The sequence below is a fragment of the Lissotriton helveticus genome, chromosome 6 (assembly GCF_964261635.1).
Source record: "Lissotriton helveticus chromosome 6, aLisHel1.1, whole genome shotgun sequence".
NCBI classification, from domain to species: domain Eukaryota; kingdom Metazoa; phylum Chordata; class Amphibia; order Caudata; family Salamandridae; genus Lissotriton; species Lissotriton helveticus.
This window is the reverse complement of record NC_136067.1, coordinates 1,276,694,522-1,276,719,619: the sequence shown is the minus strand read 5'-3', so window position 1 is coordinate 1,276,719,619 and position 25,098 is coordinate 1,276,694,522.

Here is a 25,098-nt window from a genome sequence, read left to right as displayed (position 1 = left end):
GAAAGGAGGGAATGTTAATTTCCTCCTTTCAACGTATAATGCTGGGGGCGATCGATTAAATGTGCTGTGCTGTATTAATTATAGTGCATCGTATTGGTAGCCTTGGATCTTATGAGTGTTGTTTTAATTACGGTGGGAAACCTTTTTAAAGTTTTTTTAGCGAAACGCATTATTTATTGTTTTAAGCATATGCTTTCTGTGGACCTGTTATCCTTTGTATCTCACGCTCTAATGAACACCTTTGCTAAACACCTATGACTATGATGAAAATCATAGTAATTGCTAATGTTCACTACTGATGTATTGTGAATTTTTTTTAACTAGGTTTCAATGGTATTGTCTTTTATGATATTTTATCGAAATAAAGACTTGGGCCCAGATGCATGAAGCTAAAAACCGCTCGCAAAGGGGCAGATTCTCAGAATCTGCCCCTTTGCGACCGGTATTTTTGCATTTGGGATGCATCATCCCAAATGCAAAAATCGCAAATTGAGATTTCGCTAAATTGCGATTACTTGCATTTAAGGAATCTCAAATTGAGATTCCTTTAATGCAATGCATTAAAGCTTAAAAAATAGCGATTTCGCTAATAGGGCTCGCAAATTACCATGAAGAACAACTTCATAGTAATTTGCAAAAACTTTGAAAAATGCACTAAAGTGCATTTTTCAAAGTTTCATGTTGCGCACACACATGCCCTAAGGGCATGTGTGTGCGCAACATATGTGCACAGATCAATTTCAGGGGGTGCAACAGGGTGTCCTTTGGACACCCCTGCACCCTTGAAATCGCATTTTCATTTTGCGATTCGCTAACTGTGATTTGCAAATTGAAAATTCTTCCCATTCAATCCTATGGGCCTCTAAGCCCATAGGAATGAATGGGGAGGTATTCCTTAATTGCGACTCGCAATTTACGAATCGCAATTAAGGAATTTTAAGAAATCGCTATTTTTAAAGTGATTTCTTCTTGCATACCATTTTGCTATTCCTTATTAGCGATTCCTTATTTTTCGCTAAAAAGGACTCGCAAAATGGATGCTTGATGCATCTGGGGGTTGATGAACTGAACTGTACCAAATCAAATCTTTATAGCATGGTTGATGGAAACTATTGCAAACCAGCATAAACACACACAATTTAGTACTGCATTAAATAAAATATGTTAAAAGGCACTTAGTAAAACAACATGATATAAATAAATTCATAGCCGGATATTTGTAAAGTTTGTTGAACAGTTAGGTCTGCTTTCAGCAACAATCCTTTTAATTATATATGCTACTAGGGTGAGGCCACACAATACTATTTATAAAAAAGAGTCGTAACTACTAGTTTATAGATTTCGAATCAGCTTTTAGTTTAGGTAAAGTACTATTTTCAAAGTTTGCAAAGCCACTTGCTAGCTTCCTATCTGTCGGGTTGAGGCATTCTTTAATCGTCTTGGCTCAGAGCCAAGTGCCTAAGCGACGAAATAATGGAATTTAAAAAAGGACTTGTTCACAATTCATGCTTTAACAGCAGCATATAATATAATATACACCGGAGATTCTGTTTTGTAATCTCAGATCCTGCAGTGAAGTGTGGCTCCAATACCGATCCACTCCTGTTTTACTTCCACAATATCAAACAGGTCGAGTCTAACCCCCGGATGCATCAAGACCATATTCTGCGAATTCTAAATTGCGAAAAATACCGAATCGCAATTTAGAATTCGCAGAATGGGATGCATCAAGAAAAGCGAGTAAAAAAAGCGAATCGCAATCGGCCGCAATTGCCAATAGCGATTTTTGCGAAATCACATAAAAATCGCAGAATCGCCCGTTTTCCATGTTAAAATTGCGAACTCGCAATTACCGAAATCGCAAATTGCGATCTCGCTAATTGCGAGATTGCAAAATCGGAAAGTTGCATATCGAGCACAATGATGACATCACAACCAGGAAGTAGGCAGTTCCCTCCCTCATTCAGAACACAGAGCCTAAAAGTTGAAGAAGCACAGCCCAGAGCTCCACAACACACATCCAAAGTCTCCCCAGACCAATGGGCCAATTTACTTTCGGCCGCCCCTCCCCAAAGGGCAACAGACCCTGCAGCGCAATATGAGAATTACATCAAATGGCTGTGCACAGCCCTGGACTCTATTGCACCTATCAAAGCCCTTAAAGAAAAAACTAAGTCCAAGGAATCACCTTGGTACACTCTTGAACTTAAAGAACTAAAAAGGGCATGCAGAAGATCTGAAAGAAACTGGAGGATTTCTCGTAGTAAGATAGACAAAACAACACACCTTGAGGCCATTAAAAAATATAAATTAGAAATTAGACGAACCAAAATTTTATACTTCGAGGAAAAATTTTTAACTGCCTCCAACTCTTCTAGAGAAATCTTTCAGATAGCAAAATTCCTGGTTGATGTCCCCCTGGTTCCTGCTGACCCAAGCACAGCTCAGGCCCGCTGCGAAAGTCAAGCTGAGTATTTCTATAGTAAAATACAAAAAATTGCCTCAGCTTTTAGCTCACCTAATCTATCCCAGGATATGGGAGCCAGCTCATCTAATGTCACGACTCCAACATTAAATGAGTTTCCACTGCTGGATGAGAACTCACTTGGGACTATTATGATGAAAATGAAATCAGGATCTCCTACAGACCCTGCCCCTCCCTATCAGTTAGTAAAAATTGAGCACATTGTCAAACCTGTTATCCTCAATATACTAAACTCATCCATTTCCACAGGTTCTGTACCCACCGCATGGAAATGTGCACAGGTCAGGGCTTTGCTGAAAAAACCCACCCTGGATCCAGGTAATATGGCCAACTATCGGCCTATTTCCCTCCTTCCGTGGATCAGCAAACTCCTAGAAAAACATGTCAACTCATCTATTACCCAATTTTTAGAGAACCATCATCTTCTCCACGATTCCCAAGCGGGCTTTCGCCCAAAATTGGGAACTGAGGCGGCCCTCCTGGCGGTAACTGAGCTGGCCAGGAAGCAAATGGATCAAGGCGGCACTACAGCAATTATGTTGCTCGACCTTAGTGCCGCCTTCGATACCGTTAATACCAGCATTCTTCTTCACCGCCTCAATCGGATGGGAATCTCTGGGAAGGCCATGCATTGGCTCCAGTCATTCCTGGAAAATCGATCCTTCAGGGTAGTTGAGGGCACCATTCACTCAAAAGTCTGGCCCTTGGATCAAGGTGTACCTCAGGGCTCTTCATTGAGCCCTACCCTTTTTAATATTTACATGCAACCGTTAGCTGACATAGTGCACTCTTTCGGCCTTGATATAATCACCTACGCCGATGATACACAATTAGTGGTATCTATGAACCAGGCAGACTCTTCCTCATCCAACTTAAGTAACTGTTTGGTAGCGGTAGCTCAGTGGATGGCCACCTCGCATCTAAAATTAAACGGCGAGAAAACTGAGCTCATGGTGTTGGGCAATTCAACCATTCCCAGCCCTCTGTCAGATTGGCCACCGTGCATGGGTCCCATACCCCAACCAAAGTGCCACATAAAGAGCCTAGGCATTTGGCTAGACTCCAATCTCAGCTTTATGCAGCAAGCTACCACTCTCTCTGCCACATGCTTTGGACTAATGCGTATGCTGAGAAAAGTGTTGCCCCTTCTCTCCTTTGAAGCCCGCAGAATAATGGTTCAAGCCATTATTCTGTCCCGCCTAGACTACGGGAACTCGTTATATCTAGGTGCCCCCGCATTTACAATAAAAAAACTACAGGTGACCCAGAACGCTGCAGCCCGCCTCCTGTTGGGCCTCAACAAACGAGAGTCAGCCACCACTGCCTTGAAGAAACTGCACTGGCTCCCTGTTAAGGCCTGAGTGCTGTTTAAATCTCTTTGTCTTATGCACAAAGCTATGTGGAAGAAGGCCCCCACTATGATTTGTTCTTTGGCAACACCCTATCTCCCTCACAGATCCCTAAGATCCAGCACTGCCTTTCTGGCTACTGTTAGCAAAATCAGACGGACCAGATGGGGCGGACGCTCCTTTTCTTGGAATGCCGCGAAAGAATGGAACTCTCTGCCCACCTCCCTTCACAGTGAGCCTAGTCTTTTAAAATTTCGGAAGGATCTGAAAACTTATCTGTTCATTTAATCCCTTCCCTTTTAGTATGACGGTACTTAGCGCTACGAGGCCTCCGGGTTGTTTGCGCTTTATAAAACCCGATTAATAATAATAATAATAACATCCTGCAGCACCACAACAGGACACAAACAACAAATTAAAATGTCCCAGGAAGCAGCAGGGAGCAGTGCACCAGGCAGAAAGAGAAAAATAAAATTCTCTGAACAGGAATTGGAGTACCTCATCGAGGGAGTATCGAAGGACCATGACAGGCTGTTTGGCAAGGAGTCCCGGAGGGTGCCTGAGGCCGACAAGAGGCGCATTTGGCTGTGCATCCGCTCAAAGGTGAACTCAGTTGGAGTGAGCCAGCGCTCCATTGATGAGCTCAAAAAGAGGTGGTACGACCTCAGAGGTCGTGCCAAAGAACGCATCACTGAGAGGCTGGGGGAGCAACATGCAACCGGATGAGGAGACCCCACAGTTGCACCCAACACTCCACTCGAAGACCTGGTGGAGGACACACTCAATCCTGCAGCCAGCGCGGGGGTCACCCGGCAGTACTCCTCCCGACCCACCCAAAAATCCCAAGGTAAGTGCCATGCAACTGCGACCCCGTCCCCTAACAATGCCCATGACTCCAGAGCTAGCCATTTGATAACCCCAGTAATGCAGGCCATGCACACCTGAAATGCCCTATTGCATTGTGGGACCTGTAGTGTGACAACAATTCCCGGATAGCCACACACAGCCAGACCTGTCAAGTGAAAGATATCCCTAAAGCCAGTCAGGGAATGCAAGCCTGCATGCATGTAGCAACATCCCATGTGCAAGATACATATCATTAATCATGCACCCATTTACATCACAGGTGCGTCAGAACAACCCAGCACAGACAGCGAGGCCCTCCACATAGAGGAGAACCCTGAGGACACTGAGGGAGAGGGCCATCCTGCCCCACGACCCGGACCATCAGAAACACCAGCAGCAATACCACCACCTCCCCAAGTGGACAGGGCCACCCCTGCAGCCACAGGAGCACAGCAACCACCCCATGTGACACCCATGGCAGTGGTACAGGCCACACCACCACCACCCAGCAGGCAGACACTGCGCACAGTCACTGTGCGATCTCAGTCTAGCGGACTGATGAGGCAGCAGCGCAACGTCTCAACACGCGCTGGCAGGGGGTAACATGTCCGAGATCCTGGGCTGGACATAGAACGCCGGATGCTTGCTGTCCACCAGAAGCAGGCACGCCACTTGGCAGCCATCCACCTGCAGCTCAATAAGACAGCGCGAAACGTGAGCCAGCTCACGGCAAGCATGCAGGTCATGACCGCAGCTGTCAGGGAGAACAGCCAGATCCTGGTGTCCCAGCAGGACATCACCCGCTGCCGCCACCATCAGCTGCTGACCCGCCTGTCAGCATACACAAGATCCAACCATCTGATTGGAAATGCCACCTCCCAACTTTCGCGCCGCTCTCTTGTGATGCAAATACAGATGGTTCAATGCTGTCAGGACGTCGCCAGGGCCTTGGAACAAGTCACAACAGCTGTGCAGAGTCTGCAGGCATCTGGCCATGGCCAAGCAAGTGGGGGGATGATGCCAGTGGGGGCACTTCAAGTCACAGCAGCCTGTCCTTACCGGTGGTAACCGCATGCCGCCGCAGCACCAGGCCCACAGCAGCATCACAGGCCAATAGTGTCGTGGAGGACGTGGAGAGGCGACTGGGTGCGTCCGGCCGGAGGCGCCAGTGACTCTATGAACTCTAGCAGCAGGGCCATGCTGATTAGACAAGCACGCCTGCTTCTCTATCATGGGGCTGTATGTGGAAATACAGTTATCATGTAATTAGAAAAAAAATTGAAAGACACATTATTGTGAAAAAAACAATAAGAATTTATGTCACACGTAAATACGACTCATGTAATTACTACATTTGTCATGCATGAGTGCAGTGTTGTGTGAGGGGTATGGGTGCACTAGAAACAGTTCATTGTGATTTGGTTGCGGCGCCTGTGTCCTTCTGCAGGATTCTCCCCGCGTGCATGATGCACATGTGCAGGTGGGAGGTTGTCCCCTTCAAACTCACTGCCAGAGATCTCCACAGGTATCCTCCGCTCGGTAGCAATATTGTGGAGTATTGCACACACGGCCACAATGCGGCAGCAGACCTCACGCTGGTATTTGAGGGCCCCACCAGTCTTGTGTAGGATGCGGAATCGGCTCTTTAACAGCCCAAATGTCCGCTCAATGCAATTTCTAGTGCGAATGTGTGCAGCATTGTAACGCCGTTGCTGTGGTGTGGCAGGGTTGAGGTATGGGGTGAGGTGGTACTTACGGAGGCCATAGGCGCTTTCACCTGAATGAAAGGAGCAGAGGGTGAGTGCCTGTTATGCGCAGCTACATGGTCTCGATGTACTGTTTGTTGACATGTGTACTTACCTAGGAGGTGTCCTTCGCCAAAGTCTCCACTGGCCAAGCGTGTGTGCATGCCGCTGTGGCAGAATATGAAGGAATCATGCATGCTCCCCAGGTATTGTACCACTATGTCGGTGATGATTGTCTTTGAGTTGTAGACCATCTGGATGTTCAGTGAGTGGTAGGACTTGTGGTTCCGGTACATGTATTCTGTCTCAGCGGGTGGGCAGATGTGGATGTGGGTACAGTCAATGCTTCCAATTACATGGGGGAATTGCGCAATGTTGTAAAATTGTAGCTTTGTTTGATTCAAGTCCTGTTGGGTGGTTGGAAATGTAATGTAATGGTGTAGCCTGGTCAGCATGGCGTCCAGGAAACTCCTTAGGCAGCGGGACAGTGTGCTCTGGGACATCCCCCCTGCAACTGCAACTATCCCCTGGAAGCTTCCGGAGGCCAGGAGGTTCAGGCAGCACAAGACCTGGACATGGGTGGGCACAGCATTGGTCCTCCTTGTTGGGTGCTGCATCAGGGGGTCAAGGTCCCGGATGAACTTGGTAATCATTGCCCCATTCAGCCTGTACTTCGTGTAGATTTCCTCCTCAGTCTGGCCCAGGAGTGTGATCCGCTGCCGGAAAATTCGCTCCTGGATCCTGCGTCTGTTCCTGGCTGCAGCCTGGATCCTTCGCCGCCTTACCACCATGTAGAGTCCTGGCATAGTGAATGTCCTCATGTTCCTACTGTGTCTACTTAAGTGTGTTTGTTCAGCCCCGCACCTGTAGCTAGTTAGAATTCTTTTTTTTTTTTACTTTATGGTTACCACCTGGTTTGAGTTCTCCTTAAATTGCGCCTCGCAAATAGCGATTTTGAGGTTTTTCGCTAATTGCGATTTTTCATGCATTTGGTTTGCGAATTTTTTGCAACTTCGCAAATGAAATTGCAGTCATTGGAAATTCGCAATTTCAGAATTGCAAAGGGGTTTCCAGCTTGATTCTGCGATTTTATTTGCGAAGTCGCAAAATATATTTTGCGAATTCGCAATTAGGTTGTTTTTCTGTTCATGAATTGCGGTTCATGGAATTGCGATCGCAATAGCTGTTTCGCAACTATTGCGATCGCAATTTGTGTTGATGAATCTACCTGTAAGTCTGGCAATATTCTTTGCGACTCTTTATACCGCACTGATGCTGTGTTGATTCCATGCTCACTCGGGAGTCTCCTAGAGTGTCCAGTAAACAGTAGGATCGCTACATTAAAAGCTGTATGTGCCTTGCTGCAGCACAGGCCATTGCGCCGGACATGTTGCCGTCTGCACTGAACCAACTACACCCAGCATTGTCAGAGCCAATAGGTCTTGCCTTTGTGCCTGTTGGTTTTTCTAGGCTTTGCATTGTAGCATCAAATAAAAGTATGTTTTGCCGATGCTGTGCAGCTAAGGCCAAAAGCTAAAAAATAAAATGCAACTACAAGACCGCTACTGGTGGTCAACTCATTTCGTAGACTCGCAAATGCTTGATGATTTATGGCTGCACATGTGCCAATACGGCAGCGTGTACAGACGTCACAACAAATGCACACACCTACGAAAGGACACCAGTTCCATCCCCCCCCCCCATTTATTTATTGAACCAAGATGACAGGGCAGAAGAGAGCAACATGGAGTGCGGGGTGGTGAGTGTTTGGTGAGGGGGAATACACACCAGGGAGAGAGCTGGAAAACACATGCATTCTCATGGACTGCATAGCCATAAAGTAAAAAGCATTTCCCTAAAATTGAGCAGTGAAAGAATACAAGTCAGCCAATGACAGTATGGTAAAGAAGCTGCAGGGGAGAGACATGGGCAAGATGGGACAAGGAAAGCCAGTGTCTAAAAAGCAAGCAGAGTGACAATAAAACCAAACAATGGTAAGCGATGGGCAGGCTGTAAGCTCACTATAAGTTCTTGGTAAGCCCACTATATGTCTTTCACAGCCAGACAGCTTGCCCTGTCTGGTAGGCAAGATTTAGGAACTATGCAGCAGTAGTCGGTGGCGCAATATAAGGGGCTGTGGTGCCAAGGAATGAGGGTAAGTGGTACACCCCCCCTTTAAGGAGCAGGAGGACATGGGACACTTCTCATAAAGAAAAAAAGAGCAAAGGGTAGGGCAAGGGTGAGAGGGGCAAACCCATAAAAAGAGATTAAAGGCAGACAGCTGAATCCCATAATCACATCCTCTGGATCGCGATCTACCCACAACAATAAAAAAAGGTAGGTGCTCTTCCAACGGAAACAACAAAGAACAGCCAGGACAAAAATGGCATACAGGTAACTAAGGGAGGGAAGTAGTAATAATGTAAATGTCAGAGACATCACTGTGGGACACACACCAACATATAGAATGCATTGGTGTATGTCCCATGGTGAAATATTCTCAAAATATTAGAAGCATATCTGTATATACCAGGACTGATGCTGTGTCGAGTCATTTGGTGGCAGAGACTTTGGATATTATAAACTTTGAAAGCCCTGAGCTTTGGTGCCAAAAATGTACTTGAAAACGATAAATATGCTGGAATTGTACCATTCTGTAAGGGTTCAACTGGACAACCCAACAAGTAGGACAGATGAGTTTATACCAGTATAGGAGCCTCAAATGGCCCTATTCACAATTTTCAGGTGCATGAAAATTCATCACCACAAACCACAGAGTGCCAAATAATTCAACGCTGTTACAAGGTAAATATATTGACAAAATACAGACTGTTGTTTATTCAAATTAGAGAAAGATGTCCTAATAATGTGAAACATTCTTAAATATACTCCAACCGTGAGGGTGTGGCTAATGGCCAAACAGAGCAGACGCACTCTGAGATGGCTCCAACACCACATCCGACAAATCCAACTACATCGGAGTGGGGAGCCGGCAGCAGCCCTCAGCTTGCACCTATCCAAGCTATTTATTGGGAAAATGACATTGCCTGCTTTGAAGTGGACCCGGGAGGCATAGCCGGACCAATTAGGAGCCCGCAAAATAACCCCTACCTAGGGGGGCGAGACCTCCGGGAGCGTGAGGTCAGGAAGCCTGTGAAAATGCACTCAGGCAATTGGCCGCGTGATTTGAACCGACCAGACTGGGTCCTTGGGATGCCTCAAGGCAAGGAGCGACAGATCAGGCGTTCGGAGTCTATGTCCTGAGGATTCCTCACTGCAGGGGCACAGGGACTGAGATGGCAGAGACAGCACATGAAAGACACCTTGAAAGCACAATAGCTAAGGTAAAGAGCTGCCCAAACTGTGTCCTTGGGATGCCTCATGGCAGGGGCACAGGGAGCAGGTAATTGGTCAGCTGGCACTTGTAGCCCGGGTCAGGCATAAGGGCTGCCCACACAGATATTGGTAGCAAGGGAAGCCTATGGGTCACAAACGCTAGATACCTGCAGAAAGGGGGCGTCGCAAAAAGGGATGTGCCAGAAATGCTGTTCATAAGTAATAAGAACCAACAAACATGAACTGATGCATCGGCAATAACAGTTGTGTAGATTAGAAGGTATATCCTCTAACTCATGGAGAGTTCATAGAACCATTATATTGTGATGTTTATGATCAGTGCTTTAAATGGAAAAAAATAAGTCAGGTACTCACCTGAGATGTGGATAAGGGGGCGGGGTTAGGGGGGCGGGGCTACGGGCAGGGCTACGGGCAGTGCTAAGGGACACATTTAATTTGTTTGAGGTGTAATTGGTCTGCAGCAGATATGCACACTGCAGACAACACGCATACAAGAAGAACATACACAGGGACATAGAAGCACTTGCACGCAGACAGGGTATTTAGTTCATGTGTTGTTTTCGGATCGCATATTCTGATGTCCACATTACAACAGCCTGATTCCCCGACCCTTCCCCCTCCCGCCCTCCCCCACCCCCATAGCTGTGCATCAGCGTCATCATCACCACCTATCTCCTCGATCTGGCTCTAATCAAGTGCTGCCTTACTCTGCTATGCCAGCAGGAAGCCTACTCTTAGTTTTGAGTCAGGAGATGTGCCTCTTAGCAGGCATTCTCGCACACCTACTGGGCAATTGTCTCCACGCCCTGCCTGCTCTGATTGAATACATATGGGCGTTGCTCAATTAGCAGATTGTAAAAGATTAGCACTCGAGTGCTTCACGAAAACGGGCCGACTCCTGAGCTGTGTCACGCTTCTTTCTTTTCAAGCCAGATCTCACAGAGTTGGCTTGCTGCCCCATGAGTACCGGTACTCTCTTTGAGACAAGAAAAAGTTCCGGTACTCAGAGGCAGAAAATTTAGAAGTGCCGGTACTCAGTACCGGTGAGTACCGGCCCATTTAAAGCACTGTTTATGATACAGGTGTTATATGATGTAAATAAACTGCGGCAGTTATGCACCAACCCCGTTGTGGTTACTAAAACAAGGAAGGAGAGTGCATGGGGCTGACTGCTAGAGCAATGGTGGTCGTTCTCATGTCTGGGAGGGGTTTTGCTGTGGCACTGATCATGTGGGGCGGTAGGGCCAGAGAGGACCGTGCCTCGAGTAGCGGCGCAGCTGGATGTGGTCGCCTGGAGCGGCTGGTCGGCCTGACTGCAGTGTCCACAAACATGCAGCAGAGAGTGGGGGCAGCTTCCTGAACCATTGGCTGCTGGCAGTATCCCTGCTTGGCCCTCTTGGAGGCATGGCAGAGGGCCAACTGACTGCGGTGGGTGACCACGCGTGTCTTGGGACCCTCATCTGCGTCGCAGCAGCTGGTCTACCGAGCCGGTGATGAACCGCCACCACTCTGGGAGGCAGGATCCTGGGCAGACTCCTAGATTAAATTGATGAGGCCTTTGGTGGAGTTGGTGAAAGCGCAAAGAACCTCTGATGAAACACATAGGTGCAATATGGCAGCCACAGATTGCTCTCCATACTGCACCTATTCAGTACACCTCCATGGCCTGTTCCTGCGTCCAATGGCTAGTGCGGTCGATCTCAAATCTGGGGAACCAGGTTCAATTCCCGGCAATGACGCTTAACATCGCAAAGCCAATTACTCAAAGAATAAAGCTTGGGTTTTAATAAATGCTAAAAGAACACAGACTGTCGTTTCTGCTCTGAATCTCAGCTGATCTGTCTCCTGTCTCCTCATGCACTAAACCTCTCCAGCTTCATCTGATCCTCCCTCATCCCAGCTCATGCCTCCCTACTCCTCGACTCTGCTCTCCTGTCATCTACAGCTCATCTCTCCAGTTGAATCTTCGCTCTCCTAAAACAAATCTGAATCCAGGCATGGTCCGTGTAGGGCGTTACACCGGGTGGTGACGTCAGGCAGGGGAGGGGCAGGGTGGGGGTTTGTAAAATGCGGGATATGGACAATTTCACGTAAGTACCGGAAAAAGTAAATAAAACTAATTTCGTTCTGTGCACTGCATCGCCAAATGTGATGCAGCGCGCGCAGCAAAATTCGTTTTTTTTTCTTCGGTACTTACCTGAAATCGTCCATGTCCCGTATTTTACAACCCCCCACCCTGCCCCTCCCCCGCCTGACGTCACCGCCCGGTGTAACGCCCTACACGGGCCGTGCCTGTCTGAATCTCCTAAACTAGGGACACATTTTTAAAGCAGTAATTCAAAGTTGCTAATGGTCTGTTCTATTCTCCATCCAAAGGAAATCCAGCAATTCTCTCCCATGCCCCATGCCATCCATCATATGATCTGGCTATCTTCTTTGTGGCAAAGATGAGCTCTTTTTCACAGCACACTTCAAATCCTATTTTAAAATGACTTAATTTCCTAACCTTCTGATACAGCAACTGTTTATTTTAGCTAAACACATGGTCTGTAAGCTGCAAAGAAACATATTAGGCAGGAAATCATCAGAAACATAATATTGTAATGCATTTTGTAAAATATGTGTCTTTTCTGTTCTTTATGGCAAATAAATGAATGGGGCTCTGTTTAAATGATAACATTTTCCCAGCAACAAATCCGAGGTTACATGCTGTAATTTATGCAAGGTGTCTATATTTCACAAACGAAAGACACATTCTGTTATCTTCATGGTCAAAAATAAAATCAGCTATTCGAGCAAGCAACATTCCTACAAACCTTTAATTCTAGTTAACTGTCTCTGTTTCTTGCACTTTTAAATGTTGTGCTAATTTGATACAAACTACACATTAACGCTGAACACGTTATTACTGTAAGTCAAAAGAACACATTCTATAATTAAGACGAATATAAACTAGAGTCAAATTATATTTTGTGCATGTCTTAGCATTTGAAAGAACCTTATTTATTAAAGGTAAAACGTTTGAATATCAAAGCCTCATGTTTTCTTGTTTTCAGCACCAAATGTGTGTGTGTCATGTTTGAAGTCCAAGGCTAATCGTAGTGATTAATTTTTTAGGAGATTTTTACTTTCTCACAATCCTTCCCTTCTGATGCTTTTTAAATCACCACACTAAAGTTATTTCACATATGAAATTGTTCAAGGAGCACTCGTCAGTAATTAAAGCAAAACAATTTCTCTCTTCACTAACCTAGAATATTGCTACTCACCTGTGGTGTATATACATTTGGTGATTTCATTAGTAGACCTTAGGGTGTGAAAAGAACCCTACTAACACTATTATGATCAGTATTACTGTTGTTGCAAAAATTGAGCACATTATAATTTTACATCTATTTCTAAGGCAACACACGTTTTGTCTGTAATCAGATCACATATAGCCTAGTTCAAAAGTTCAGTGCAGAGTTCTGTAAGTAGCTTCTTAGAGCGGTTAGTATGCAGCAGTTTAGATTTCTAAATAGACAATCCTTACTCCGTGTTCTTCTAAAATTTGTATCCCTAACTCTTCTGGTAGCTCTTACTCTGGCCTAGGTCAATCTTCTGTAAAATAAGTAACTAAAGTAATAAATGTTTAACAGGACAGTTCTTTTCAGTGATCAGTTATTGTTTTCTTTGCAGCTTTGGATTGTTCTCAGCTATTTGTTTCAACTTTCCTCCGTTCTTTTTTAAAGTTCGAAATCAATGTGGCTCATACAGTTTAAATCTTACATTATACAATTCATCTAATGTGACGTTCAGTACTTTGTCTATGCAATATGACCACTCAGGTGCTGAATACCTCACACAAGGCACACTTGCTCTCTTTGAACTTCCTTGTCTCTGTTGATCTTCTTCTATGTCACTTTCACCACTTGAGTCTGTTTCTTAGGCAAAAGTCTTTGATATTCGATCAACTTATTTTCAGTCTCTTTTGAGCATAATTTTGTGGATAGATCACAAAAACTACACAGGTGACTCTTCTTGTTTCAGTGCTTGTTTCTTTACCCAAGAATTCTTCAGTTCGTAATGATGCTGTCTCAGTAGTCTTTCCAGCTTGTGGTGTCTCTTTTTCTTTGTCAGGGACTTTAATGCCACGTTGCAAAATCATAGGAACTTGGATTGGTGCAATTGCTTGCGAATCTTCCCCCTTTTCTTCGACTTGCTGTAGTGATATTTGGGTAACTGTTCCTTCCCATTGTTCAACTTGTGACCAACCTGTCACCCGTGCTCTCCATTCAAGCTCTGAGAACACTTCTCCGTGCATATTTCTTATTTTTCTTGTGTACAATACATCCACCAAGTTTGGCACTCCAGCACACTTAACAACAGTACTGGTGACCAGAATAGTCTGGAAGGGGACTTTTCATTTTGGTTTCAAACAAGTCTTCTGAATGTGTTTCTTGATCACAACACAGTCACCCAGATTGAGGTTGTGGCACAGTTCACTCTGCGGATCATGTCTAGCAGCTGCAACCTGGTGAGAAACTATATGCATCATATAAGCTAATCCTTTGAAGTTATAAAGTATCTTGTCATCTGTGATTTTCACAAGTGCATTTCAGGTACAGCAGGTGATCTCATGCCACGTTCCATGAGGACTTCATGCGGAGACAAACCATTTCTTCTCTCAGGAATACTTTGAATATTCATCAGCACGAAAGGGAAAGCATCAAGCCACTTCAGTGATATTAAAACACAGCCTTTTGCTATGCAAGACTTTATGGTGTCCTTGTGTTACTTGATTATATTTGAAACTTCAGGTTGGCAGCTACAGCGCGATCTTTGTTCAATCTGTAGTTCTGCACATATCATCTTCAGGACGTCATTGATAGAGTGAGTCTTTTGAATTCATTTCAGAGAAACTAGCAATATATACCTGGGGGTTGATTCTCACAATAACAGGTTTGCTATTGTGTGACTGTAATTTCTTCTGGTTTTGTAGGCTTTTACCCATCTGGTGAAGGTGCACACTATGTCTAGGACATAGCTCAGCATGTTGTATTCGGCTTTTTGAAGATTTTCATTTGCATTCTGTTAAAGGGACCTTCTGATATCCCTATGTGACTCAGTGTAATGTGTGCTTTTTCCCCAGTAATTAGTTGGTAACATGTCACAAATTAATGACGCTCTTCTTCTGCAAGCTTCCTAAACTTTGGTTTTTACCTAATCTATCTAAAGAGATCTGCCTTAGAATCTCTGCCTAACTGTGTGTGCCTGTAAACATATCATGCAAAAACAACAATTGATGGACTGTTGGTTTTGCATTTGTCACCCCGAGTGGGATGGGTATGCTCAGACGTGAGTCCCATGCTCTCCACACCAGTGGAGTCAAGCTATCCTGGCTGAAGACGGCTGATAGCCAGAAACCGGTCCTAGGATGCTTGATTCCGGTCCAGGAAAGACATGGCTTGGCAGTTCGGGCTGGACTGTTCCCATGAGGCACAGGGTCAAGGCTGATCTGCATATGGCCATGTCTGAACTGGGATGGTGTGGAGTGCAAAAAAATGATGGATTTAGGCCCAAATCTCTGTACTGGGGTGAATGTATGACATTGTTCTGCATTCTGTCCATCAACTGTTGGTTTTGCATTTGTCACCCCGAGTGGGATGGGTATGCTCAGACGTGAGTCCCATGCTCTCCACACCACTGGAGTCAAGCTATCCTGGCTGAAGAAGGCTGATAGCCAGAAACCGGTCCTAGGATGCTTGAGTCCGGTCCAGGAAAGACATGGCTTGGCAGTTCGGGCTGGACTGTTCCCATGAGGCACAGGGTCAAGGCTGATTTGCATATTGCCATGTCTGAACTGGGGTGGTGTGGAGTGCTAAAAACGACGGATTTAGGCCCAGATCTCTGTATTGGGGTGAATGTATGACATTGTTCTGCATTCTGTCCATCAACTGTTGGTTTTGCATGTAAAAATATCATGTCATTGAAAACAACAAACTATTGGGTAACACTGGTTTCCCATCAACTGCCTTTTGGATTTAATTTCTGTTTTCCTCTGAATCTGTCCTGATTCAACCTTGTTCTTTCTGTGAAACATTTTGTTGTACCCTCTTTAGCTCTTCCAAGTGTAAGTTGTTGACATCAACATTGAATAGACAGTGTCCTACTCAGTTTCACATGTGAAAATTCCAATGAATGTGTAGGCTATCGGGATACAATGTTGTGCATCTGAATTGACATCTCTATTTCTCATGGCAATAGTGACTCCCAGTTGAACAGTTAGTTTGCATACTATGGTAAGGGTAATCAAGTTTTTTATCATGTGCTGAGGTAACCGCTTGAAGCCATGAACTTTGACAACATAATTTATAGTGCACACGGCATATGCTGCTCCTAATATGCCATCATTACCTCTTAAAAATGAGCCATCTATAAAATGGACATGGTAGGGCTCAATCAGGGGTTCATCATTAATGTTTGAATGTGTCTTTGTGCATAGATCCATAACACCTAGACATTCATGTTTAACTTCATCAAAAACATTTTCCTTTACTGGCAGTAGGCTTACAATCAGACATCTTTTGATCACAACATTTTCCAGTAGCAACTGAACAAACTAGGGGGACCTTTTCAGTTATCAGATATTCCATCATTATGTTCTCACTGTTTTTGTGAATTACATCAACCGAAGCTACTAAGTTAAGGCAGCTGGGCATTTCTGTAACAATATGGTCAAGTGTTGTTGGGAAATACGCCACAGACCTTTAAACATCTTCATGATTTTGAATAGGGACTGAGAGCCCTCAGGCCTCCGACTCACTGCAAAGTAGTTTACATTCTTTTGAATATTCCAGCAACCCTAGTGCCGGGGCATGACACAATTTCTCTTTTGACTCTAGGAACGCTTTTGTGCAATTGTTGTCCCAGAGAAGTGGATAAGACACACCTTTGTGTGTCAGCCTCAGTAAAGGTTTAGCCACTAGGGAAAAGTTTGGTATCCACTGCCTACAGTAGCCAACCATTCCCCAAAACATCCTGACTTCCTTCTGTATTCCAGGTGGATTCATCTGATGTTTTGCCTCCACTCTCTCTGTTGACACTTTTCTAGCTCCTTTTCCGATTATGTGTCCTAGATCTTGATCTTCTTTTTACAGTACTCCTGACTATTCTCGTGTAAAGGCACTGAGAAATAAACCTGACGAAAATCAATAACAGTAAGACATTCTTCAGTACACAGAATTTGAAAAAGTGTGGCTGGATTCAGCACCATAGGACAACATGGAACAATTATGTTACTCTCCTGCACTATTCTGTACTTTTCCTTGGGTTTCTGTAAACCCATGATCAGAGAGTTACATGAACTTCCATATGCATTCCCTCAAAAATTCTTTGCTCAGTTTATTTTCAATTACAGGTGTAATCGCTGCTACTGGCTCTCGTGTCAAATTGTATAATAGTTTTCTTGGAAACATTGCATCTGGTTTTAATATGACTCAGACTGGTTCCGTACTTTTTATTAATCTGATATCTTTCTCTGTGAAGTCCCACACTTCTGAGGTCACTGTTTCTTTCAAATCAGAGGGTAATCTTTCAGTTACCATTACTGGGAGCAATCCTACAACTGTCTCTTGGTTAGCCTTTTTAAACTGTAGATCCTCATCATTACAAAACAAATATCACAAAAAGCAGGGTGCCTGTGCAGAAAATACACAGATGTGTTGATATAACTCCATGCTACACTTCCAGGGGGGGTTCATCCATCGATACTGTATTAAATGGGGGTCAAATTACACCAGCTAAGGCCATCCTTAGTGGAAGAGGATGTCTCACACACATAATAGTGCCCTGCTTCATCATAGATATCCTCTCCCCACCCTGGTAAGATATTACTACCAAGGTGGATTCAACCTCCCTGAAGACTTGGTGGTAGGAGGGAGTTCTTACACAAAACTTCCTGGACAAGGCAGGATCCAGACAATCTAAAAATACCTCAAAGTTCCTCGGTTATTACCTTTATTCGTGAGGACGTTGGGTATAGCTAATAACACTTTGCTCGGCGGCTATGGAGAGCACAATGGCTCAAACCTGTCTGCTAGTCGCCAACATGTTTCTGCTCACAAAGAAAAAGCCTATCTGGTCTGTGGCATTCGTCAGGGCTACAGGATGCCTATATTACAAGCCACTAGGCTTACTCTATCATTTATGGTCTTATCACATGCCACGATAAACCAGGTGAATCCCACCTGGTATACTTCCAAAAATGCTCTTGTGGAAAACCCTAAACTTTAGGGAATACCAATAAACTGGTCAAGAAGTGGGTGTTGTCCTTTATAGTCACACTTACATCAAAAGGTTCACCACTCCAGTGAGCCTAGGCATTCCTGCTCCATGCCGCTGGTATAGTCATCCTCATCAGTAGTCTGAAATGTTAAAAACTCCCACAACTTGGACCTGCTTTCCTAAGTAGGGTAGGTCTGGAACTTCCACTGTTCACACAAGGATCTGGTAATGTCAGAAATGTCAGATCCAAAAGTGTCATTACCAAATACAGCACAGTGTTCAAATGGGTTCTGAAATTGGTTTAGAGAAGAATTCAAATTTACTTTGGGCAACTGATTTAAATGTATTTAAGGGATTCCCATTTGTGTGGGACCATCTGGGCTTGTGGAACTTGGATCATTGGGATCTGTTCTGGAATCTACATTTGCATTTGCTAAACTGGCACATTTTGTATCTGAAATGTTCTCTGTATTTGCACATTTCCATTTACTTTATCAGGATTGAGTCTACACTTTCTCTTCCAATGCTCAAATCTGTTACAAAGATGGCAAAATGTCATTTTCTTCAGCATTGCGACATTCATACCTGAATTTGGAACAATCAAAGCACCTCTACCTCTATCCTGTGAAATACCAAATCTTCCTTGAGCACCCATACTCCTGCTTGTGGAGCAACACCTTGTATCTCGCCTTCATCCCCTGAAAACAACTGATTCTGAAATCCTCTCTGAGCAAACTTCTTCTGAACCATTATAAGCATCTCCTTAAACTCTTTCTGCTTCACTTATTGTCCATCACTACAGTATTCTTCATCCCTCATGCTGATCTGACTAGACTGTGAAACAGTAAAGGTATCGGATCCTACATCTGACCAACCCGGATCTCAACAATAGGAAAAACAGAACAAGGTGGCTGGACAGGATTATTCGTGAAACAATTCCCCAGACACACAGTCAATCTGTACCATGTGACCACTGGATTTAATTTCCAAACAAGTTTATTTTTCTTTTTTACTTTTATCAGCAATTTTTTGAAACACAAGCACAAACAAAACCACTGTCAATTCAAAAGGTTCATATATCTGACTAGACATCATTAATTCAATAACATACTGATACACTAAGAATCACATGTCACTGGCATCAGTATATTCTCTCGCTGCGTTCTTGAAACTCCTGAAACACTTATTCATAAAATTCATGAACTGATTTCTTTGGTTCCTGGGTCATTCGATTAATCTTAACACAATCAAAATCTTTAGGTGGCACTCGGCCCTTCAGAAACGTAATCGCTGCTTTCATTTTTCTCTATAACTACAAAAAATTGTGCATTAGAGCTAGCATCTCTCGCAGTCTCCTCACTTGGCCCTTGCACAACAACCTTACATTCAGGCCACAAGTCATTTTGGCATTGCAGTGTCAAAGAATATTTTGAAATCAATCCACAGCACCTTTGGAATTTTAACATATTTGTCAATTTGTGTGTACCACTGTACAGGCTTGTTTCTCATTTTTGAAATTTTGTTTGTAAATGCTCCAAGTTTACCTCTGTTCCATGGTACATGAACGTGTCCTTCTCCGGATATTTCTCACAATGGATACGCTGAAGCTTCTCCCTCCTCTTTTTTTATTATTTTCCCCAACTAGATCTGGTGGTTTCTTTTTATTTTCATGTTTCCTTACCCACTTGCTTCCTAATTACTCAAAACCATTCCATTTACAAATGCATTTTACTAATTCAGCAATCTGTAATCGCATTCCTGAAGAATGCATTGTCTTCATCACCCATCTGTACTCCGATTTCAGATTTTTATTTTAATTTCCCTACTCAGGTAAAGTAATTATTTTTCCTGATTTTGGTTCAAATGCTCAAGATCTAAGCATTTCCTAATAATTTCTTCAAGTTCAATTTTTAACTTTGAAACATTAAGTGGTCTCTCTTTTTCGGAGATCTAGGTCAACATGTTGTACTGAGCTTTCTATCTTTTTAATCGCTGCTGTTTCCTCAAATCATGGTAGAAAAATACCATCTTCAAATACATTTGTGTCCCCTTGAGCTATAGGTGTTGTAAAGACAATTCTTCCCCCGTATCTCAATGCTTGAACTGTTTGGGGTGGATTCCATGCAATAATCTGTGAATTTGGATATGTCGGGATAAACCCTGATGTAGTTACCCCATCTACAGCTCCTTGAGCTTCTTGAGTTGAGACCATATTAATTAGGATAGTCACAATTTGTCTGGGCACTATTTGTGGAGCTACAGTGTGTAGGGTGATTTCGATGGACGATAACGAGTGAAAATTAATTATTTATTTAATTTTCCCTCGTCATTGTCCATCGAAATCCCCACTCCCTGCCCCACCGTTCCTACCTGATGGGCCGCGGCTGCATATGGGCACCTGCCTGCCATGACAAAAAAAAGCAGTAATTGCCTTAGTCTAAAGCCAGGCAGAGGCCCAAGGGCAATGGCTTTATTTAGCCATTGTTCATCTTAAATATGGATTATGAACGGCTAAGTTAATTATTGGCAAAGAGGCTTCTCCCATTACTGCCTGACTTGGTTCATGCAGACCAGAACAGACTATATCCTGAATCAAAATACTTCCCTAAATCTACCACAGGTCGTTCAGATCATGGAAGGAGCCCCACTGCAGTGGCCACATCCCAGCCTGGATAATAATAGAAGTAAAACAAAGTTTTGATACAATTATGCTGGAATTATATGTATGAAATACTGGGGCACTATGGAATAGACCCCAACTTGATTGGCTGGATCAAACTGATTTATACAGCACCTACGGCAAGAGCAGAGACCAAGTGTCAAATCCCTGAGACCTACCCCATTGCAAATGGAGCTAGGAAGCGATCCCCCACTTTCCCCCATTCTCTTTACTCTGCCTTGGAGCCATCAGTGGAAAAATTGAGGGAAGGCGAAGATGTTGGGATCCTATTGAACGGCAGGACCCACATCATCTATCTTTACACAGACCTCATGTTGCTGTATATACGAGACTTCCAAACAAATCTAGTAGCGATAGATGAGATTCTCAAAGATTTCAAAGAGATAGTGGGGTTAGCTGTGAACTTTGCCAAATCATGTGTCTTCCCACTATGTCGATCCTGACCTCAGTGTCAAATTATACTTATTGGAAAAGTCCTTCTCTGGGAGGCACATAACTAAATATCTGGACATCAATATCTATCATACTGAAGAGGGCAGAATAGAGGGTAATCTCAAAGGAGCCATACAGTTTCTGGGTTCCCAAGTTATGTTATGTTAATGTTATGTAGATTTGTTGACTGTACTTGTCAATCCGTGAGGGAATCCAGGTGCTAGGGCAGGTGTGTAGATTGAGGCAGAGCAAGTGTGGGTCGAAGGAGTTTTGCCGTTTATTTGAAGAGCTAGGTCTTCATCTTCTTGCAGAAGTAGAGTATAGAAGAAGAATTCATAAAGTTTTAGGGAGGACATTCCAGGTTTTGACAGCAATGTGGGAAAAAGCGCTACCTCCAGCACTGCTTCTGTGGATGTGTGAGATATGTGCAAGAGAGACATGGCTTGCATTTGTCTGGTGGGTTGGTAGAAGAGTGGGCTGTGGTTGAGGTAGGCAGGTCTAATGTTGTTGAGGGCCTTAAATACATGGGTGAGCAGCTTGAATTATCAGCGTTTCTGGATCAGGACAGCGCTTAATTTGTAAAATATTAAGTCCAGATGCTCACATTTTTTAGGAGGCCACACCCATCTCCCCCAGCTCCACCCACTTCCTGCACTGGCTCCACCCACTTACTCTATTGGCTGCACCAATATCTTCAACTGGCACTGCTGAACGCCAGGTGTATTATCCAATCTGAATTGCAGTAAGGGAGACTTCCCCACGTAAGTTTCTGATAGGCGGTTCCTGCCACCCCCAAGAAATTTTTGAAGAAAAGGAAAGCAAAGGGCATTTAAAGCACAATTTTGCAATAAACTAGCTAAAATAACTAATGCAACTTCTACAACATAACACAGTGGTTGGGGTTGACTTAACTAATAACAATTCATTTCTATCCCAAATTTTTTTTTAGTAAGATTAGGATAGTCAAAGATTGGGAAAAAAAACATAACTTTCTAACCTGTACCATTCTGTTTGCATCTAGCGCTTTGATGGCAGTCCATAGCTCACTGTACTAGATCATGATTGTAACTTATGAATTGCACAGTAACAAAAGGATCTCTGTGATGTAAGCAGCATCCCCCTGAGCCATGCACATAAAATTCTGTTCTGTGTTAAGGGCAAGTAGCACATTCCTTTTTCCTAGGGCTCCCTTATAACCCTCACGGTCCCAAGGTGTCTCACGCGCCATCGTCATCTGTAACCACAAGGTCCTCGGACCCCTCACTTATCCACAGGCCCAGACTTCTTCAGTAACCTACACCCCCACTCCCGGACAATGCAGCCCCAGAGACCCTGTTATTCAGATATTGATTACTTAGAATTTTTGAAACAGTAAGTGCCAGGTCTCAGAATAGAATGGCCAGTGCTACCGAATGTCGGCATGCAGAATGCCAAAGCTACAAGGGTTGGACTGGCCTACAGGGAAATTAGGTCGTGACCGATGGGTTGACCTGACAGGTTAATGTGTGGGCATTTTTTTGACTGCTTCTGGGAGTGTTTTATGGTCTACTGGGCTGGGTTTTTCCTTTTGATTTCCTTGGTATTAAAACAAACATTGTCTGCAGCAAGCTCAAATCCATGCCGACTTATGTAGCTTGAAAATTACTTGTATAACTTTTTTTACAAGGTTAAAGGCTGAAGTTGAAGGCTGAATACTCTTGAATCCACCTCATGCCTTTTTAATCCACCCCCAAAACGCTCCCTGCCACTTTATTTCACTCTTGCAGGTTCTTTCTCAGCCCTGCTTTTTTCCCTTCGTCACAGTTTCTCTGTATTATTCCGTTAAGATCTATAACTAAATATTTCGATTTCCATGCAGGCCAGTCCACCTCTGGAATCAAGTATTTAAGTCAATAACATGGTGAAGTGTACTAGAATATAAAAATGGTGAAAGTTTGCCTAATGCAGATTAACTGTTCCCAGGACAGCCGACACTCTTGAGGCTTCAATCACCAAGACAGCCCTGCACCGAAGGTCAGCTGAGGTGTCAGGGGCCTGGCTTTCAGGTGTAAACCGGCCTTTCAATCACAGAACAAGGTGTTCACCATCACTCCGTGGCTGCTGGTGCATCTGCACACGTGTGAATGGTAAAGCGTGTGCACAGTTAGGACTTCACCATTACTCCGTGGCACCTGCACTCTCTACATCTGCACACGTGTGAATGGTAAAGCGTGTGCATTATTAGTTCGCTATTACTCCGTGGTTACCGATGCACTCTATACCTACAATCCTAGAATTTTATGTTTACATTCTAGGATTCTACGCTCCGTGCGCTTTCATGCCATGAATAGGGGCAGCGCTTTCAACATCTGGGTATAGACAGAAAGGAGGGAGTGCTGAGCACAAGCACATTATGAACAAAATGAGCGCACGTCTCTTCAATTAAACCTCAAGAGAGGGGGCGAGCAGCTAGTGCCCAACCGCCGCGAGAGGAACATGTCAATGATGTAAAAAACCACTACTTACTGGGACTGCTGCCTTTCAGTTTTATTTAGTTGAGGCCTGGTGCGCAGCACGCTACTTGCTTCTTGTGTCGTCGGCCGATAAGCGTTGCGACTGCTCAGTATGCTAGGGTGGGCCGTCCTAAATACACTGATGCTATTGGTTCGACTCAGGGCACACATGGGATGATTGCCAAGGAGGGACTGAGCGGGTTCATAATATATTTTGGAAGCGGTCATTTGTAGATCAGTAGCACTTCATTGATTGGAGCGAGGGACCTATAACTTACGATGGGGCAGGAACCCAAGCAGTTTCTGGCACTGACTGAGTGTGTGCTTCATAAGGTAGGCGCGGTGTCCAATTTGTTTTACATACATAATCACATCCGATATCAGCTGTTCATCGGGGAGACCCATGCCAACTTAGAGAGCAGCCAATATCGCATTTAGACCCAGCCCTGAAAATGAAGTGCCGGTGCTTAGCACCGGCAAGCACAGGCACAAATTAAGCACTGAAGCCAGTGAAGCGTTCTGAGGTGAGATGTGGCGCAGCGAGGGAGGTCAAGGATGAGTCTGGAGGAGGTGTTCTGAATGGTCTGGAGTCTCTGTGTGAAGTGGATTGAGATTCTGGCATAGAGTGTGTTGCCATAGTCCAGTCTGCTTGTGATTAGGGTTTGAGTAACGTTGCATCTAGTGGTTTGGAATAGCCATTTAAAGATCTTACGTAGCATTCATAGGATGAGGAAGCAAAACGTGGTGACGGCGTATACCTGATATGCCGTGGTGAGTTTATTGTCAAGGATGAGTCCTAGGTTTCTGGCCTATTTCGATGGCATTGGCATGGGTCTGAGCTCCGCTGGTGATCCACGGTGAGCTCAGTACTTTTTTTCTGTGTTAAGCTTCAGACAGTTCTGTTTCATCCAGTCTGCCACACTGGTCATGCAGTTTATGAAGTTGTTTTTGTGGTGTTAGCATTGTCTGTCAGGGATAGGATGAGCTGCGTGTCATCGATGTATGATATAATATTGAATCTGTGGGCTCTGAAGATGCCTGCGAAGGGTGCCATGTAGATGTTGAAGAGTGTTGGTGTTGGACTTGGCCCTTTTGGCAGGTTCACCCCGAAACTTTTTGCATTTGCCTAGCCTGTTTCTGTAACCTAGTGTTGGTGATTTTAGGCCTCTGCGCACTTTTTCACTGTGGTACAGTGTAAAGTGCGTGCGCTCTCTGTGTATGTGTGGTGAGTGGCCTGCCCTCCCATAGGAATGCATGGGGAATATGTGTGTCCATGGTAGTTCCTGATGTGTGGGGAGTGCAGGGTCGAGTTTGGTATGTGCGAACTCGTGTGATTAAATGCTGCGCAATGATGTGCACGGATTTATTGTGTCTGGTGTGGAAGTGCCACTTCTAGAAGTTAGCATGTATGTGCAGTAAATGTGAATTGGCTGTCTGGCTTGTGATT